At 51.8% G+C, this 10,131-nt stretch overlaps 1 protein-coding gene across 2 annotated transcripts in view; it reads left to right on the forward strand.

The window, feature by feature from the left end:
• Positions 1-107: 107 nt before the first annotated feature.
• The window catches only part of CHDH (choline dehydrogenase), a 34,492-nt gene continuing 24,468 nt past the window's right edge, over positions 108-10,131 (forward strand). The window contains exons 1-2 of one of the 2 annotated variants that reach the window (XM_011947279.1): positions 108-415; positions 6,416-6,486. The gene's annotated coding sequence lies outside the window, so the exon portion shown is untranslated. Of the gene's footprint in view, positions 416-2,218; positions 2,254-6,415; positions 6,487-10,131 lie in introns of those variants that run through there. The other variant, XM_011947280.1, reaches the window with a different exon arrangement.

The following is a 10,131-nucleotide window of genomic DNA, read 5'->3' on the forward strand; positions in this document are numbered from 1 at the left end:
TGCAGTGCGGACCCAGTCCCGCCACCCGGACAGAGGGCGGGCCCGCTGGCCCCCTCCCAGGCTGGGGCGGGTCGCAGCGCCCTCGCCTGCCGGGACTCGGAAGAATGGGCCGAGTCCGAGCGCAGGCGGAGCACCGGCAGCCGCGGCGCGCGCCGGCCCCCGCGCACACGTGCGTGCAGTAAGCCAGGTGCCCCTGCTGCACCCGCCCTCGGGCTGCGCGCCCCCACGCCGGAGCCCAGCTAGCCTCGCTGCCCTGCCGACCTGGTCGGAACGGCCGCGTGCCCCTTCCGGACACGGAGAGTGCGCGGGGCCCCGGCGCCGCCGGTTAAAGTGCCGCGGGACAGGGGCCGGGCCGCGGCCACCCGCTCCTCCCACTCTGGCCCCGACTGTCGGGCCCTCGGCCGAGTCGCCCCGGGTGAGTAGCCGCGGACGCGCCCCGACCACCCCGCAGCAGCGCCGCCGGGCCGGGAGCCCGGAGAGGCCTGGGGGCCGGAGGTTTGGGGCCGGGCTGGACGCCGAGACCCGGGCCCGCTTTACACAATCGCCCCGCCCCGCGAAGCGAAATGGGTGTAACGCGGACGGCCGAAGCTCACTGACTCCTTTGAGGGAGCGAGTTCTTTCAGCTACGCAGTGTTAGAGCGGTAGGAGTGCCCACTGCCCGACCCCAGGCTTTCTGGTAAATGTCTGTTTCCACCAAGTGAGTTCGGACAGCACCTGGGGCTCCCAAAGCGGAAGCCGTCAGCACTGGCGATTTGGAGCTGCGCTTCTCAAATTTCCCTGGGCTGGGATCTTTGAGCGCCGCCTAAAATGAGATCCAGACGGCAGTGCCCTTGATCTCTCTGCCAGACGGCAGGTCCGGATCAGGCCCGGGATCTGCATTTAATGAGCCTCCACCCACGCCCCCGTAATTCGTGGGTGGGTGGCCCAAGGACCATCCTTTGAGACACAGTGGCTTGGGGGAAAGTTCACAAAGATCAGCTGGGCTAACAGTGGAGCCACAGAGGCTGGAACTGCTGCTTCAGCCCCCTCGGTTTGCAAACGACAGGGTTGTGGTGAGCAACTCAGGGCCATTTAAACTTGTAGGCAGAATTAGCTCCATTCTACAAATGAGAAGACGGAGTCCTAGAGAGGGGTATGGAACTTAGGGATGTGTTGTCAGCTGGTGAGAGGTTGTACTGAGTCAAGCAGCTATTTTAGCTGAGGCCCTACTTGTGTGCCAGGCCTGGCCCACCTGCCAGTTTGGTTAGGGCTTGCATGGACTGGGGATCAGCCAGAGGTTTGGGCTCTGGCATGCACATGTGTGGAGTTGCAGGTAGCATTTTCAGAGAATTGCTCCGGTTCCTGATCAAGGACCTCAGTTGAGGTTGTGGCCGCACCCCTGCCTGGGGCTGGGCCACCCTGAGGCCTTCATTCCACTTCTCTGAGTTGCTTTGGGCCCTGTGGCCCCTGAGAACATTTTCAGCTCTAATAGTCATCTTCCTGTTCAACAAATACGTGCTTGGTGCAAAGGTGCACGACACATGGGTGCTGGCTGATGGGTACTCCTGGAGTGAGGATGAGTGCAGTGAGAAGTATTTTCAAGGACACAAGTGCCCGCCCTGCTGCGGAAGCCCAGCTGAAAACAGCCTGGTCTGCAAGCTCAAGATTGTGAACTTTGGCCGGGCGCAGTGGCTCAAGCCTGTAATCCCAGCACTTTGGGAGGCCGAGACGGGCGGATCACGAGGTCAGGAGATCCAGACCATCCTGGCTAACACGGTGAAACCCCGTCTCTACTAAAAAATACAAAAAACTAGCCGGGCGAGGTGGCGGGCGCCTGTAGTCCCAGCTACTCGGGAGGCTGAGGCGGGAGAATGGCGTAAACCCGGGAGGCGGAGCTTGCAGTGAGCTGAGATCCGGCCACTGCACTCCAGCCTGGGCCACAGAGCAAGACTCCGTCTCAAAAAAAAAAAAAAAAAAGATTGTGAACTTTGTCCCATGGTGCTGAGGAATAATGGTACAGGCTTAGATGGTCATCAATTTTCAGTTTTAGAAAGGCCACCTGGGTGGCTCTGCAGGGCAAGTAGAGGGCTCGTCCCTCTGAGACAAAGGAGCAGGCAACCATTCACTAACATGCGTTCATTCCGTATCTGATTCTGTACTGTGGGCCAGGCTCTGGGCTGTGCTGGCTTTTCAGCTGTGTGCCAGGGCAGGCCCTGCTGTGGTGAGCTTGGTGTTGTTTGGCACACGGGCTTTGAGACAACCAGGGGTGCAGAGGTTAGGCCTGGAGACAGGGTTCATGTGTCAGACTTTCTCAGGGGGCAGTGGAGAGGAGAGGATAGAGCCCTCGGGAGGAGGGCTTGCCGGAGGAGGTGGGGAGGTCTAGGAGGGGCTGCAGCAGGAACGCCCAGTAGTGAGGGAGGAGCTCATGGGGTCAGATGGGGCAGAGAGATCAAGGGCACTGAGGCTGGTTGGTAGCAGTCACAGGTAGCCTTGGCAAGAGGAAAGGGGAGGTGGTTTTGTGAAAAGAGAAGGGCCAGGGTTCTTTCTCCAGGGGAAGAAGTGTCAGGTGAGGGTGGTCTGGAGGTGGCTGAGCTGTGAGTAAGAAGGAGGAGTACTCAGGCAGGGGCTGCCAGACAGACCCAAGACACAGCCCAAGTGGCTTTCCTGCTGTCCTGGGTTCAGGATGACACTGCCCTGGCCCCCTGGGGCTTAGGGATGGGGTGAAACCTGGTTCAGTTCCATAGTTGGGGCTGTGGAGTGGAGGAGAGGGTGTGACAGGCCCTGCAGCCACAACTGGAGGTTGAGGTGGGCAAACAGGGTGTGTCCGCCTGTCCCCTGGGGGGGTTCCCCTCCCCCCTGCCCTGCTGGCTCAGATGGCCATGCCTCAAGTGGTCCTGCATGAGAGGTCCCAGATGGCCTGCTGGAAGGGACACAATTTATTTGGGTGCCTAAGCCTGATAACTTTGTGGCTTTTTGAACTAGAGGCTCTGGCAAGTCACTGCTCTTCTCAGAGTAGTTTCCTTTTCTGTAAAATGGGGTGGTGATAGGAGCGATGAAGTGATTTGAGTCTATGAGAGAAGCAACCTTTGGAGATTTTCTGACCTTCTCCCTTCAGTCATAAATTCTGCTAGGTCTGGGTTTCTGAAAGAGTGACCAGGCAGTGTGCCTTCCTGTGCAGGGGGGCTTTCTAGGTGCTCATTAAATCCTTGAATGGATGAATAAATTAACACCTACCTTCCTCCAAGGCCAGTGCCTGTGACTGCCCACCCAGGGGAGCTGGTTTGAACTTCCTCCTCTTGCTTCACAGGCAGAGCAAAGGTCAGGGCCTCTGCCGGAGCCTGGAAGATCACTGGGTCAAGTACCCGTGGCCCTGACCCAGACCCTAGGGACAGGCTCTGTGCAGCCACGGTGTAGTGAGATGCCTGGCTTCCAGACTACCTGGTTCTGTGACTCATTCACCATCTGTTGGCCTTGAGTGAGGCTCTTGGTCCTTTGGAACCTCAGTTTCTCCATCTGTAACATGGGACTGACATCAGTTCTGCCTCCCCAGCAGGGCTGTTAGGAAACGCAGAAGAAACAGCAAATAGGAAAGCAAGTTGAAGGATTTAAGAGTGCTGTGTAAATTTAGGGGCACTCAACGCAGAAAAAAAAAAAAAAAAAAAAAAGGAAAATTCCCTAGGACCCAAGAATCATGGTAATCCCAGATTCTGTCATTGTTATTCAGACCTTTGCTTCTTTGCCTGATCCATCCCTGGGAGAACAAGGCCATCAGGGTTGTTGACATGTCCCGCGGGTCCAGCTTCCACCCACACAGGTGGAATTTTCCACTTCGTTCTTTTGCAAATATTAAAGCTCTGGCTGGTCAACAGTGGATTCATTGTCTCGTGAAGAGTGAGCCGTTTCTAGCACATACTGGCTGTCTCCCAGGGACTCTGGTGGTGAGCCTGAGTTGGGAGAGGAGCTGTTAGGAGCATTCCTGGCATCGGTGCTCCCTCAACCCCATGTTCTGCTCCAGGTGGTTAAGCTTGGTCAACTTTAATGCCTGCTTTGAGGGAAAGACCCTGAAGCCACACTGAGGGCTTGCACCCTACTGTTCCCAGCAGGGCTACAAAACCGCATTTTCTCTGCTGTAGTAGGAGGGGCTGACCCAGAAAAGCCCACAGACTCAGGCCAGGTGTTAACTCAGCTTTAATCCCACTCATCCTGGTTCCTAGGAGAAACCCCTTGAAGTCACATACATGTGTTCTGTTCATGGCTGTGGTCCCTGTGCTTTGTCTCCTGGGTACTTGCATTGATTTTCACATTGTTGTTATCACACTGGGGTCTCAAAGAAAGCCTGGAATGCAGAGGAGGCAGGAACTATTGTGGTTCTCTCAAAGCTCCATCTGTAAACAGGGGTGATGAAGTTAGCCTCATAGGGCTGCAGGGAGGACCACCCTCTCAACCTACGTTGGGCCCTGTGTTGGGCACATGCAACAGGATTGGTGGTATATTTTTTGATCCATGATACTTGAATGTATTTGTTATTAATAATATTATTGGTCATAGATGTAGCATCACATTCCACACTTTATGGAGGAAGAAACAAGATGAGTGAGGCTATGTAAGAAGAGGGAGGATGAAACTCAGGCCATGCTGTGAATTTGATAAAATCACTATGTGGTATGGTTTTAGCTTTGTGCTTTGTTTTTCTTTTCTTTCCTTTTTTTTTTTTGAGACAGAGTGTTGTTCTGTTGCCAAGGCCGGAGTGCAGTGGTGCTGGGTTCAAGCAGTCCTCCTGCCTCAGCCTCCCAAGTAGCTGGGACTACAGGTGCACACCAGCACACCACCATGCCTGACTTTTTCTTTCTTTTTTTTATTTTTATTGTTTAGAAATGGGGTCTTGCCATGTTACCGAGGCTGATATTGAACTTCTGGCCTCAAGCAATCCTGCCTTGGCCTCCCAAAGTGCTAGGATTACAGGCATGAGCCACTGCACCTGGTCCTTTTAATTCTTTGAAATGTATTTTTAGCTCTTGGCCCTCAACAAAACCTATGAAATGAGTGGTTGCGTTTTCATTTCATAGATGAGGAAACTGAGGCCCAGGGATGTTAACCACGAGTGGTAGCAGAGTGGAGACTGCAACCTAAGGATCGTGACTACCAGCCACTTTCAATTCTCTTTCAATGTAGTAAAACTTGAACATGGAACACCAATGCATGAAACCGGCACAGGTGACATTGCATATTCATGTGAGTTTAGTTAGTTTGTTTATTTATTTATTTATTTATTTTTTATTTGTTTATCTTTGAGACAGAGTTTCACTCCTGTCGCCCAGGCTGGAGTGCAGTGGTGTGATCTCGGCTCACTGCAGCCGCTGCCTCCCGGGTTTGAGTGATTTTCCAGCCTCAGCCTCTTGAGTAGCTGGGATTACAGGCACCCAACACCACGCCCGGCTAATTTTTGTATTTTCAGTAGAGATGGGGTTTCATTGTTGGCCAGGCTGGTCTCGAACTCCTGACCTCAGGTGATCCACCTGCCTTGGTCTCCCAAAGTGCTGGGATTACAGGCGTGAGCCACTGCGCCCAGCCTGTGAGTTTATTTTGTAACTTTATATTTGTGATTTGTGTGTGTGTGTGTATATCATAGTTAGAACAGCGATACCATTTTCAGGAGCACACTAGAAACCTGGGGCCATGGGTGCAGGTTGATGTCTTACACTAGCCCCAGCTCCTGATTTATTTCGGTATTTTAGTGATAGAGTGATTTCCAGTTGATACAAAGAAGCAGTCAGTTTTTCAAACGCTCACCTTGCAATCTTAGGACCCTCTGCAGTTAAACCCATCCAGAAGTTTGAAGGGGAAACAGCAGTGGGCATGTATGTGAAAACTGGCTGGCTAACCATGGCTGGCCAAGGTGCTTTGACCAGCAGGGGCACCTAGCACACAACCTGGACCTTGCAGTGAGCTATGATCCTGCCACTGCACTCCAGCCTGGGCGACAGAGGTGTCTGCTGGAAGTGGCTCTGCTTGTACTGGTGTGGAAGTGTGCCAATGAGCACAGAAAATCAAACAGGCTCTGCAGCGCCTGTGATGCGTTTATAGGAAGTACTGGAGTCGGCACAGCAGACGGTGGGAAGAGAAGCTTTGTCCTGGCGTCTCTGGCCAACCTCCTAAGCTGATGGATTTGGGGTCTCCAGGGGATCCATGTCTGGTACATAGCAGTGCTTCTCAAACTCTCCATGGTGAAAGACTAGATGATTGTTTTTAAAATTTTAATCTTTCATGGGCCAATTTTAAAAATATGATGAAAATTGTTATAATAAGATTGAAGATATATAAAAAGATAAACCTATTATCTGCTTATTAGACTCGACAGACATGAGGTTGCTGTGTCAAATGATAAAACTGTAAACGTTTCTACCCTCTGACTTGATTCTGTACTTATCTTTCTCAGACAATCACAAAAAGTGCGTAGGCCAGCCCTGGTCACAGAGTGCACCGTATCCTGTCACTTCTGCATGTGAGGTGGGTATTTTTTAACTGAGATTTCAAAAAAAAAAAATGGGTTAAAAGTTTACTTGAAAAAGGAAGCTGGCAATGAGCATTTGCAGAACACCCCAAACTTCTGGGGAATCATTGGAAATCTCTCGCCGCCCACCAGGCCCTGTGCCAGAGATGTTCCCACCTTTTTGCTTTTCCTCACTTCTCTAGTGGGATCTGAGATTTCAAACAAACAGCAACTACAAAGATCCTTTTTATCGTGGAAGATTTGAAACCTATATAAAATTAGCCAGAAGAGATGATGGAGACGGGAATTTTGTGTTCTCATCACATAACTTTGTTAGCATCACCTCGTGGGGGTCCTGTTTTGTATGTCCCACTGATCGCTGGGGTGACTGTAAGCCAAATCCTAGATAGCTTTTTTTTTTTTTTTTTTTTTTGAGACAAGGTCTTTCTTTGTCATCCAGGGTGGGGTACAGTGGCAGGATCATAGCTCATGTAACCTTGAACCCCTGGGCTCAAGCAGTCCTCCCACCTCAGCCTTCTAACGAGTTGGGACTACAGGTGTGGCACCATGTCCAGCTAATAAAAATTTTTGTAGACATGGGATTTCAAAATGTTGCCCAACCTGGTCTTGAACTCCTGGCCTCAAGCAATCCTTGCACCTCCACCTCTGCATCCCAAGGTGCTGAGATTAAGGGGTGTGAGCCACCACACCCAGCCTTAAATATTTATCTTTAGAAATAGTTAGAAATAGTTGAATTATTCTCTTCTGGTTATTTTGAAATGTATAATAGATTGTTAACTACAGTCACCATACTGACCTGTCAAATACTAGATCTCATTTCTTCTAACTGTATATTAGGTATTTCTTCTAACTGTATATCTTCAACCCCCCATCCTCCCTTCCCTTCCTGAACTCTGATAACTACCAATCTATTCCCTGTCTTCGTGAGATCCACTTTTTTAGCTCCCCCACTATGAGTGAGAATGTGGTTTTTGACTTTCTGTGCTTGGCTTATTTCATTTCACATAATGACCTCCAGCTCCATCCATGTTGCTGCAAATGACAGGAACTCATTCTTTTTGACAGTTGAATAGTACTCCATTATGTGTATGGATCATGTTTTTAAAAAATCTATTTGTCCATTAATGGATACTTAGGTTGATTCCATGTCTTGGCTATTGGGAATAGTGCTGCAGTAAACATGGGTGTGCAGATATCTCTTTGATATATTGACTTCCTTTCTTCTATATACCCAGCCCAGTAGTGGGATTGTTGGATTACATGATATTTCTATTTTTAGTGTTTTGAGGCATCTCCACATTGTTTTTCATAGTGGCTGTACTAATTTACATTCCCACGAACAATGTACAGAGGTTCCTGAAAGGGTGAGTTTAAACAACATAACCACAGAATCATAGTCACGTCTGACAAATAATGATTTCTTGACATCCTCACATACGTACTCAGTGTTCAAATGACCAGGGTCCAGTGAAGAGCAGCACATTCTCATGGTTGGATCTTGCTCCTCTCACAGCCTGTCGGCTTCCCTTTCTCTCTCTCATCTGTCTCTCCTTCATCCATTCTATACTTGGATTTACTGTTGAAGAACTGTGTGGGGTTTCCTTGCGCCTGGATTCTGCTGATGATGGACCTTTGCAAGTTGCTCTGACCTTTGCGTTTCCTGTGAGTTGGTGGATTGATCTAGAAGTGTGATCAGATTCAGGTTTGAACTTTTGGACAAGGATGTTTTGTACGTGGTGTTGCATTCTCCCGTTCAGACCCCTGCCTGGACCGTATGGAGAAGTCGCTCTTTTAATTGCCTCCTGTGTGTGAAGTCACCTTGGTGAGTCCCAGCTGACCCTCACCCATATCTTTTTCTCCTTCTGCTGATCCTGGCTCCCCCTTGTTTTGAGATCACCCTGGCTGCTCTGTGGAGAGCTGGTTCTGGGGTGCCCTGAGGAGGCAGCATTAGTAGCAGGGACACTGCTAGGACGTTGTGGGGAGGGTCCCAGTGGGAGATGATGGGGCCTGATCCAGGTAGTGTCCAAGGGGTGGACAAAAGTGGGCGGATTCTGCAGCACCAGCCTCATCCTTATGAGAGAAGCTACTACCACCTAGGCCTCAGCTTCTGTGTCTGCTTTTCCTCCCCGGATAGTGCACTGTTATATACTAGTCACATGACAAGCGTTTATTGAGTGCCTGCTGCGTACCTGGCTCTGGGGGCTTCCAGCTCTCCCCCACTGCTGTCTGTAAGTGAATGCACATGGTAGGAAGAGCAGCTCTGTGGATGGGCTCTGCCAGGTGGGAGCTTGGTAACTCGTGGCCTCTGAAGCCTGCCCTGTGCCTGGCATGAGGAAGAGCCTTCATCTCCCCTGGAGAGGGAACAGCAGTTGTCTTTCTCTTGCTGCTATGTTACTGCATAAAAGCTGGGACAGCAGCGCCTTCTGTCCCCTCGGTCTGCCTCTGGCTGTGCTCTGGCTTACCCACGCCCACCTCCCCACTTTCACCCGAGGCCCTCTAGGCCACAGATCCCACTCACCCAGGCACAGTGCAGCCCGGAGTGCAGGGAGTTCACATCTGGAGCGGAGTGGCCAGTCTTCCTCAGGGGCCAGCCTGAGGCACTGCACCCCCTCACCCCCTAGTCTATCAAGTGCTTGACTCTGGGAGGGGCCCCTAAGGGATTCGGGTCTCCTCAGCAGCGACCTCTGTTGCACCTGCCTCCTACCCATGGCTGGGCGCCCGCAGCACCTGCATAGACTGGATCCACAGACACGCCTGTGAGGGAAAGAAATGGTAGGTGACCCCGAGGAGCCGTCCCTGGAGGTTGAGTGGCCTGGGTCCCCCCACCCCTGTCTGGGTGTTAGAACTCCAGGTTTCCAATCTTACGTTCTCTTTTTTTGTTTTTTGAGACAGAGTCTCACTCTGTTGCCCAGAATGGAGTGCAGTGATGTGATCTTGGCTCATGGCAACCTCTGCCTCCCAGGTTCAAGCAATTCTTTTGCCTCGGCCTTGAGTAGCTGAGACTTCAAGGTGCGTGCCACCACGCCCGGCTAATTTTTGTATTTTTAGTCGAGATGAGGTTTTGCCATGTTGACCAGGCTGGTCTTGAACTCCTGACCTTAGGTGATCTACCTGCCTCAGCCTCCCAAAGTGCTGGGATTACAGGTGTGAGCCACTGTGCCTGGCCTCCCACCTTACATATACTCTGCTTTTGGTATAGACCACCGTGAAGGTTTTAGAAAGTGGGGAAGCAGCTAGAGAGTGGAGGGGTGTGTGCGGAGGGCAGAGGCCTGGAATGTGGAAGCACAAAGTTCCCAGGCTGAGGAAGCACCCACTGTGGGGCAGCAGAGGGGAGGCAGGAGGGCAGACTCACTTCGGAGGAGCCACAGGCATCGGAGGTGCCTGCAGAGGCCAGTGCCCACGCCTTATCAACAGGAAACCCCTGCCCTGGGTTACACAGTGAGGCCTGGCAGAGCTCTGATGCGATGTCAGACTTCAGGGCTCCACCTCGGGTTTTTTTGGCAGCCTGTAGCCTCAGCCCAGCCCCATCTGCCCCTCTTCACCAGGAGGATCCAGAAGGCAGGTGGGCTATGCCCGAGCAGCCAAGGCACAAGGGGCCAAGTGGTGTGGCCTCATGCACACTGTCCAATATCATCTCCCAG

This window comes from Colobus angolensis, unplaced genomic scaffold (genome assembly GCF_000951035.1).
Source record: "Colobus angolensis palliatus isolate OR3802 unplaced genomic scaffold, Cang.pa_1.0 Scaffold26, whole genome shotgun sequence".
In the NCBI taxonomy this organism is placed as follows: Eukaryota; Metazoa; Chordata; class Mammalia; order Primates; family Cercopithecidae; genus Colobus; species Colobus angolensis.